Below are 10,669 nucleotides of genomic sequence, written 5' to 3' on the forward strand. Positions count from 1 at the left end.
TTTGTCAATGAGCTTAGTGTAAAATGTCATGTGTTAACTGTACTCTATCCTTAACATTTCAAAATAATCAGATTTAAGCTACATTATATGTAACAGATATGGATTTATGACAATATACCTTCAAAAGAGCGAATGCAACAAAAATAATTCATAACTTAAAATGTAAATTATTGGGGTATGTTTGTGAAATGCAAACATTTTTAAAAAAATCACCGTGAAACCCAGTAATAACAATATAAAACCTAATTATTTGAGAAAAAATAAGCATTTGTTAGATATAAAAAATAAGATTTAATAAATAAATAAAAAACTAAAATGGCTGCTCACTAGATGGCAGTAAACGCCACAGCCAGACTTTTAATCACCAACTCTGCTATTGTGATTAAATCCTGCATTTTCTTACATGTGCCGTCTCTTTCTCACAGAGGCAACATAAAATCTTCTATTTTTGCTGTTATGGCACACTCATACGATACCATGGAACAAATTTTAATATCAGCAAGGATGACCTGAGTAAATAAAAAAACAGTTTTTCAACATTGTTTTCATCTATTAAGAGAGTCTGGGTGCATGTTAAATCACACCTAGGCCTTAGTCTGAATGGTCCAAAAAAATGTAAAAAGAAACAAACAAACAAACAAACAAACAAACAAACAAACAAACAAACAAAAAACATTTATGTATCTAGGATATTAAAAAACATCAGTTACAAACTCCTTCACATGACGGTAAGAATGCATTTAAAAAACTAGGATAAACAAAATTAGAATTCAAAAACACTTTATTGATCCCAGAGGAAAATTAAATATGTAATTCATATTGATTCAGATTCTTCAAAGAGTTAGTTAGAAATAAGAGAAGGTCAAATATACTGAATAAAAAAATCCTCACAACAAGTTTTTGAATCAATTCGGCACAGAATAAAAGTAATTAGTCTTTTAATTACTGGTTTGGATTGTTTTTTCCATTGGAAACTCCCTTGTCTGATTATAAATAAATAAATACATAAATAAATAATAATAAATAAATAGTTGATTATCTGAAACATTTAACTGGAACAAAAGCAGCAGACTTGTGTAAAGGGATAAAGACTTTTTATTTTACTGACAATGTACATAAAGAAAGTTATAATGAGTGATTATGAGTTATGATGGTTAGAATATATTAACTTTTTCTTTTTTGAAAAATAATCAGAAAATCACAACTTTTCGGGTCGGGTATACTTTGTAGGTGGTGATGAAATATGAGAATATAACAGCGTTTTACTGTTTTTGCTCATATTGTTCTTGATCTGTTGTGAAAAATAAAGCTATTGCCTGGTGTGTAAGTCCTGGAGATTTTTTATGCTTTTTTCCCCCCTTTTCCTGTTGGCCTGACATTTCACACAGCATGAGGCTACAGAGCATGACTCCATGTTGGTTCCTTGACAGGAATTTGCTGTTGAAGTGCTTCACAATGTGAATGATGAAAAAGGAAAAGTCTAATTCTTTGGAGCTTCTGTGACTTACACTTAGAAGGATTCCTGTCATGTTCATTTTAAAGTTTTAAATCTTCAGATTGTAGAATTACACCACCCAAGGAGGCAGCATGTGAGTGGCTCTGTTAGTTACATGCTAAGTTTTTTGTTTTTTTTTACTTTATTTTCTTAGTTTCTGGCAGGAAAAAAAATCTTTTACGACAATTGTTCTCTAGTTTTAAATGCTAGTTTTGAAGAACCATGTATGAGTTACAGCAAACTTTTATTTCTATTTGGGATCAATGAGGTATATGTGAATGTAACTGAACTGCAGTTCAACATCCAAATAAAACTCTTGTGTGGATTTCAGCTCCTGGTTCCACTTAAAGCTTTGGATATAAGAAAGGGAAGCCGTGGCTCAGCTTGTTTGGGCGCTCTGAAATATTTGCACGTCGTGAGGAAAGCACTTTGGTGTGATGTATTGTTGTGGCATTCAAACTTTAAATCAGTCTGCACTTTATATGCGCGAGCACACATAAACATTAACGCACTCCCTCACATACACGTTGCGATATGTGGCCCAACATTCATCTCTTCAAGCACATGCCTGCTCTGCTTTTTTTTTCTTTTTTTTTTTTTTTACTTTGCAAAGAAAGTCTGATCGATCTCTCATGCCTCCTCATTGATTGCAGATGATGACGACTATTAAGCGTCTCAATTTTTTTCTGCCCTCTTTTCATCCCACTAAAAACATTCAGAGTGCTTCACAAAGGATGCTGAACCTTCTTAGCCTTACGTTCTTGTTGGCTGTTTTGCTGTTTTAATTGCCTCTTATGACAGGACAACTCACTTTGATTATGGGATTTGACACGATTCTCTTGTTAAAGACGAGTTTAAATGACAGTAATCTTTCAGAATATACTGCGATGAGGACCGTCACTTTACTTGCCTGGTGGAGGTAAGGACGAGCTAACGCCTGAGCCAATAAGGCAGATGCGTAATAAAGAGCTGCCCCGCTCCAATGCTTTTAATGAAATTACAACACAGCGAAGAGCTGTAAAGACAAGTCAGTTGTTAAATCCAGAACAGACTGAAGCAAATCTAGAGAAAGAAAATATATTAGCCACAATCTCTCTCTTTCCCAGACTTTCATGCATCACAAGAAAAAAATAAACTAAAAAAATCCGGTCTTTACAAGGTTGTAAAATTAATTGCACCTAAAGTCAAGTGAATGAAAACACACGCCAAATTCCAAACGAGTAGTATTATTTTTAAAAAAATATATTTTATAAATAAAGTTTTAAAGCTTTCATAATTTTTTTTTTGGCATATTAGTAGAAACTGTCACAGCAGTATATGAGACAGATATGAGTATACAAAAAAACCTTCTCTGCCTTCTCCCAGTGCTAGTGAGAAACAACCAATCAGTGTCAGGAAGGCGGGTCTTAGCGCTGTCAATCATGCACATTGGAATTGCTCTTTACTACTTACAGCTTCTCCCCATCAGCAGAGCATGTCATGGATGTTAACGTAAACATTTCTTCTGTAGCGGTGAGTTGGAAATGGGTTAGGAAAGAAACTAGCTGTCGGACAATAATAATTCATAATGGTCTCAGCTCTTTACAAGCAGGACTTTTGGTCAATGTCAAGGAGCAAAAACAATCAGCAACAACCTCAGAGCAGACATTGCTACTGTTTACAAATGGCCATAAAGCCTCACAAAGAGAAAACGCTGAAGATGTCTGACTTTCATCAGAGGAGTGGACGACCTGGCATATCTACCCCAAGGTCAGACTATGCAATACTGAGATAAAATGCAAACATCTCCCCCCTTCAAAACCCTACCTGGAAGTACATACATGTAAAATTCATTAGACTTAATTTAATGTCATTGCACAAAGAGCCAACTGTGAATTTGACAACAAAATGCCTTTGCTTGGCTACCAGAGTTCATAGAAAAAAAATCTGGAAAAAAACTATAAGTAACTAACAATACAGGTAGATAAGAATATTAGTGATGGAGGTAAAAAAGAAAAGAAAAAAAAAATCTATCATAAATATACCAATAATAAGATATTGCTTAACACATTAACTCAGCATTTTCAGGCATTTTTGTCCAATCATTTCCACTCAGTCAGGTTTGATTCTATGGATTTATTTTGTATCTTTTCCGGTTCTGAATGATTGTCTGTGTGTGTTTGATTTGCATTTGTTCTCGACTTTCCTGCCTTTCAGAGTCGTCTGTTATTAAAGTTGTTTAGTTTGTTTAGTCCGTCTGTTGGCTTCTCTGTTCAGCATTTGACTCCTGCCTCAACCTGTGACACGTTATCAATATAGTGGAGTCACGTCGAAGTGAGAACCGTCAGGAAAACGTCGGAGAGCCAACCGGTAGAACTTTCTGAGAAACAGCTTTTAAATATAGAAGTTCAGGGACTTTCATTTCTCAATCCACAGCCAGTTCTTGGTGAATTTACAGACATATATTTGGTCACTCTCATGTTACAGGGTCCAGTTCTGCTTCAGTTTTTTCTTTCTTTTATAGATGGCGTCATATTTTTCTCAGGCTCCCTCTGATACATGGATGCCATGATGGTGAGTTGACCAGGTCTCACTGCAGCAACGCTTCCCCAAATCATGACACTTGGTGAAGGTGGACGGCAGCTGAGTTATTTTAAGCAGGCTGGAAGATTAGAACCTGCCTGTCTGAGAAGACGGCACGAGAAAACACAATCACCGGACGGTCAGCACACTTTAAAATAAATCATGTCACGAGAAAGCAGGTTAAAATGTAAGATGATGATTTTCATCTTTCTGTTTGAGAATAAATAAAATACCAAGTGAAAAGTATTGTTATAAAGTGGTTGATGATGTTTGCAAGTTGAATCAAAACGCAGGATAAAGTCGTTACTCATTTGGAAACAGCCCCCCCTGCAGCCTTCTGAGGGATGACGCCCAGACGTCCCAGGAGGAAAAATAACCCCAGAAGTCATTATTAAAAAATAAATATAAAAACTCTATCAATGTTTGAGTTGCAAATCAGCAGAATCATTACGAGTAGTCTTTCATAAATCAAAGATGTCTCCATTATTATCACAGATGATGCTGGGTTAATAATTTAGAATGCTTAATCAACATGCCTGATTGGGACCCTGACTTTACCAATCAGTCTGCATGTGTGGCTATTTAACAAGCAGGGTGCAGAACATAATATCAGTTACAGCAAGAAAAATTACCACCACCCCACCTCTCACTGAGCCACATTACAAATACCATGGCACCTTCACCTTCAAAAGGGACCTTACTCTGGATGATGGGAAAACACTGGGGGAAATAAAAGTCCTGTTATGTTGAGCACACTCAAATATTAAGAAGAAAAGCCAACAACAAAAATAGGATTCTTAATATTTTTCCTGAACAACTTTTCCCCCTATAACTTTGAACACCTTCAAAGTTATAGGGGACTATTATTATATAGAGCTCTGAATATGGTTCTATATAATAATTCATAACTGAAACCAGTTAAATGATAAATTTTCACATTACTATTACAACATGTAATCCTTCCCACTGACTAAAAACAGCAGTCATCCAGCTGCAATTTGTAACTTATTTTAAAATATGTTTTTCTTACATATTTACTAAGACCATTACCATGCATGAGATAGATAATCTGTGAAAAGGTTAAGCTCCTCCCCCCACCCCCGCCTTCATGCTGCTTTTGCCATCTGAAGAAAAGCACTGCTCCGGACCAAAAACAACCAATCAGAGCCAGGAGGAGGGTCTTAGCGCTGTCAATCAACCTCTGGAAAGTGCTGCTAACTGTGCTAATGTCAGAGAAACATCTAACCGTTACAGAAAAACTGTTTATTTGGTGTTATTGGTGGACATGCTAACAAGCCATAGCATTCACAACAGACTTTGCTGATGGAGAGAGTGTTGTAGCAGAGAGCAAGGGAGAGCAGGACGGCATGCACACAGGCTTGATTGACAGCAGTAAGACCTGGGCTTATGGTTTTTTGTCAGGGTCCTGGAGACCAATGCTGGGTGTCTCACAAGTATAGAAACTCTGTCTCCAGCATCCTGTCTGACAGAGAGAGCCAGCCCTGGTGCAGATAATTAATTACCATAGCAACGGGTGACAGAGGCAGTGAGTAGTCTCACAAGTAAGCACAGTCAGGTCTCACAATGCATTGTGGGATGAATACATATTTCCTGTGACTATTCATGTTTTGCTTACATAAAATTATTACTTCTCTGAATTTTTGAGTGTAAATTAAAATCCATAGTATGAAAATTGAAATTTTATTCAGAAATAAACACTTACAAACTTTATTCATGTTTTCTATTTTGGACCATGACTGAGAAACAAGATGCTCAGGAAACATCCAGGAAGCTGCAGTGCACAAAACTATAAAATGAAAAATATTGAGGTTTTCTGAACATCTAGCTAAACAGGAAACAAATGCAACGATCTGCAGAGCTCAAAGCAATTTGGATAAAGGAGGGGTTAAATGGGAACTGGTTGCTATGGGGAAATAGAAAAAGAAAGCTTAGTTAATGTTGAGTATCTAATATCAAATAGGAACTTCATGAAAAGTAACAGAGTCCAATCCTTACCAGTGAGAAATGATGAAACATGTTGAGGAAAGAATATAACTGTTAAAAGGAAATCATAGCTTTTGCTGGTGGGAGGCAATCACTGCCTGCACATCAGAGATGGCCTTTCGTAACACAAGTTTTGGATGTCATTACCAAAATGTGTTGCAGAATGACATACGTCACTGGAGACATGAAAAACATCAGCAACCGTTTCTAGCATATTCTTTTGGTTGGATGTGGAATCTGCAGCCACTTCGTTAAACACTGTGACACATTTGAAAAACCAAAGAAAGATATTATTTTACCACAAAAGTGGTAAGATAATGTAATACATATATACTTTTAATTTTAGGTTTTCACAAAAATAACAGAAATGGTTAAGACATCTTTGCGAGGTAAACCTGTTTTCTTTATCCATTTTCAGTTCCAGCATTAACACCAATCATGACATGTGCAAAATGCAGTTTTGTGTTTCCTTGTTTATGGACATGCATTGATGTGACTGGAAAAGATAAGAGACCGAACATGTCTAACCATCCATTCATCCGTTTTCGCTGCCTCCTTAATCCTGTTTGGAGCCTGGAGCGGATCCCAGGAGTCATATCACATGGTAGCACATGTAGCCTTAAAATCGCCAGGTTCCTCTAAATTTTTCCTACAATCACAGAAGTGTAAAATGATTTGTTTTTTACCTGAATGCAGAAACAAGTCCATGGCTGTACAGAGGCTGGTTTCTGGATTTGCTGTGATAAACATGCTGGGTCTCTTGATTTTTTTTCTTAATCTTTGATTTAAAACTCATCAGCTGTCTCCACTGTATTATGAACAACAATAAAAAAGCCAGTAGTGTGAGAGAGCTTAAGAAAAGCAAGTTTAATAAAAACTAATGTCAGAACACAGACGACCAGCCCGTCTCTTCATGCAGGGTGCCTGACAACCAGGAGAACTACAAGAACAGAAGAAGAAGAGGTAATGACTAGCGGGTAAAACAGCAGCATTCACTACAAGCTAAACTGTGATAAGCTGAACCACAGGCCCACAGAACAGCTGGACTAAAGCCCAGGGACGCTGTAGAGCCAAGCAAGATGAAACGTGCAGCAGGTGGAAAACTCAGAATCAGAAAACTGAGCCAATCAGGAGAGGCAGAACATATCCACAGGATATCCTCAAAGACTCCCAGAAATGTCCCTGGATTGTAATTATTTCAGCCTTTTTTTTTTTTAGGAATGCCATCTGACGGGTTACAGTTCAGTCTAACAATGTTGATCCTGCAGTAAAACCCCTCCAGGTAGTTTCAGTTCTACCTTCACTGATACTCACAGTCAAATACAAAGGCCCTATGACAAAAATTTAGTTGGGCCCCTTTAAAAAACATGTCTCTCCATAAACAGACATGTAACCAACTCTCCTGACAGTGTAACCAACGGTAACTAGTAGTTTCTGACGAGGTTGCTATAAACAAGCCCACTTTGACTCACTATACTGAATATATGCTCTTCAGGGTTCAATGAACAGATAAACATCACAGGTCCAAACAAGGACAATCATGATTGACACATTACATTTCAAGATCTTAATGCTAAGCTAATATGAGCTGAGTAATATAATACGCTCCAAAAATGGTAATTATTACTTGAAGACATAAATGTGCCACTCTTTTTAAACTTTTCCCATATTCCTCTGACTGCCAAACTGCGTAGAATTTACTGATAATTACTTGATACATGTCAGAATTAAAAAATATTTGTATTGCTAGTGATCCAATATGAATCCGCAACATTTCAATACAAATTCAATGTTGTAATATCCACCAAGTATCTTAAAGAGTTGGTGGATGTTGTTGCTGTGGGCAGGAAGGATCATCTCCAGTATCAATCATTCTTCTAAAGACAGTGTTGCTGTCATGACATGCTAACACTTCAATATCCCGATTGCAGACACAATATCCCACAATCACAAGTCTTGGATGACACCATAAGTTGTTGTAATGAAGTGGTAAATCAATCTCATCTGCCTCTACTGCTGCTCCCTTGTAAATATCTCTCTGGCTGTTTGGTTTGAAAGCTGGGCAGAAAGATGTTGGGTTTGGGGATATGATTCTTACCCATTACAAACTGTGGAAGACATTTTCTCTGCTCTGCATGAACAAAACCTTCTTTTCAAGTCTCATGAGATTTGTGGTTGTAGTACAGGTGGTAGTAGTTAGTTCACTATTTGAGCTTTTGAGATAATGATTAGCGTCTCATGGTCATAAAAATAAACCTAAAAAAGTATTGCCATAAGTGTGGTAGAGTTCTCAAACACTCACATCATCATTCCAAAGATGAAGGGAAACTCTGTGATGTCACAACTAGAGTCCTGCTTGTGATGTCATCAGCTCTGTATGTATGTAACAAATTCTACATTCTTGTCATTGCTTGCTGTACTACTGACAAGTTCAGACGTTCACAAAGCTCTTTCAAAGTTGAACATTGAGATCGTTTGCGGATCAAAACGGATTTTAACAAACATTGTTTTGTCCAACATGTTGAACCAAAGGCCACATTCCTCCAACGGTGAGATGAGACCCCAGCATGGAGCATGGAGAGCTGGACAGAATCTGCAAGGCTGGACTGAGAACAGAACGCCTCCCGTTGAGTTACAGAGAGAGATCCAGAGACTTGGCTCTCTTTTGGAAAAGGAGAGAGCAAGATGGTTTGAGAAGAACCAAAAGCTAGTCTACGTGCAAAGAGACCTGGAGAATACAAAAGCCGAGTTACAAGGGCAGAAAAGACTCAAGGAGATGAAGAGAGAACTACTGACAGGAGAAGAGTTTTCTGATTCAGTCTCTCAGACGAGCTATAATCACTTCCAGGGTGCACAGCGACATAAAACACAAGAAGAAAAGGTTGCTGCAGAAGGAATTTGAGGAATTGAAGGTAGCTCATATTGTTGGTGAGGAAGCATTCAGGTCACAAATCCAGGCAGAAAAAGAGAAAAGTGACGCCCTCCAACAAGAGCTGGACCAAATCAAGACTCGCTACGAGGAGCTTCAATGGAAACATGAAGCTGCAGGTGAAGGGAACCTGCAGGTCAACATGCAGATGTTTTATGAAGAAAAAATCAAGCAAGAGCAAAAGCTCCTTTAAGACCTGAGAGCTGAGAAGGACGATCTCCAAGAAAAAATGTCCAAGGAGTTTGCCTGCCTGCAGGAAACAGAGAACCGTCTGCAGAGTGAGCTGGTGCTGTTTAAGATTTCATACCAAGAATTAAACAGGAGGAATGAAGCAGATGTTTCTGCCCTGTGAGAGAAAGCAGAAGTTTATCAGTATGAGGTGAATTGTGAGAAAGAAGCTAATTTGGAAAGAGCCAAGAATGACCATCATCTTATCAATGCACTTAGAGCTGAAAAGAACAATCTGCATCAGAAAATGGCACTAGAGTTCTCTTTCCTGCAGCAGCAATCCAGAGACCATAAAACATCTCCAAAGTGAACTGGAGCAGGCTAAAGTTTCTTACCAGGAACTTAAAATTACATATGAAGGAGATGTTTCTGCTTTAAGCCAGCAAGCAGAAATATTTAAGCAGGAGGTAGATAAAGAGATGAAAGCTCACTCACTGAAAATGATGAGGGACCAAAAGATTATCAGCGAACTTGGAGCCGAGAAGGACAGTCTCCAAAAGCAACTCACTGTCCTCCAACAACGGTACTGTAGCTGTGAGGTTAATTATAAAACAGAGCTGGAAAATCTGAAAACGGAGCTCCAAGACAGAGATGAACTAGGACCTCCAAGAAGAAAAGTGGCCAGGCATCAAGAACCAAATGGGGAAAACTACACTATCCCTGTAAAAACCATTTATGACCCTGCATCCATGGATCTGGAACATCTATTAGAGAATATTGAATTTCCTGATGAATCTCCCAATGAGCTAAATGACTTCGTAAACGAGATGCTGAGAGATTCAAGCATCCTTGATCCTGAAGCCATGGAAGTGACAGACCTGTATGTGGAAACTCTGTCAGAGAAAAGGGAAAGCCAAGATCCTGAACCATTGGAGGCGTCTCTGAAGAAACATCTTCAGTGTGGAAAACGATACGACACACTTTGAGCCTCAAGAAGCAACAAAAACTGAAGAGAAGCAAGAAAACCTCTAAAACAAACAACTAACAAAAAGTGTCCAGGTAAGTTCTGAACCGTTTCAAGACCTAAAAACTCATCTCATGTTTTAGACCAAAAAAATGGGCGGCATCTTCACAGAAAAGAAATTTTAGTTCTTAACCAAGCGCCTCTTTTTGTGAGAGTTTGTTTGTTCTCTCAGTGTTAGTGGGGGTTTCCTCTGGGTGCTCCAGTTCCCCACAAATTTCCAAAATCAGGTAAATTGGGGTTATTGTAAATGTAAATTGTCCTCAAAAAAGGTAGCACTAATTTCTGGAAAAGTTGAATTTGCAAACTGTTCGGATTGGAGAAACATAAAAAGAGTAATATCCGGTGAGTGTTGAACTCTCCAAAGGTTGCCCTTTGTCACAAATTTCTAGGAGCCGTCAAGGTGTTGATGGGATCCATTTTGGTGGACTTAGGATCACGTCTGCAAAAAGGATTTCGTCTGTTTCTAGTGTGGTAAAAGGTACAGGTG

The 10,669-nt window shown here is 38.0% G+C and overlaps 1 pseudogene; it reads left to right on the top strand.

Moving 5' to 3' along the window:
- Positions 1–8,579: 8,579 nt before the first annotated feature.
- Positions 8,580–10,179, top strand: LOC148157746 (uncharacterized; annotated as a pseudogene).
- The last annotated feature ends 490 nt before the right edge of the window (positions 10,180–10,669 follow it).

Source organism: Poecilia mexicana, unplaced genomic scaffold, assembly GCF_051168715.1.
Source record: "Poecilia mexicana isolate PSO_F unplaced genomic scaffold, ASM5116871v1 scaffold_9, whole genome shotgun sequence".
NCBI lineage: Eukaryota > Metazoa > Chordata > Actinopteri > Cyprinodontiformes > Poeciliidae > Poecilia > Poecilia mexicana.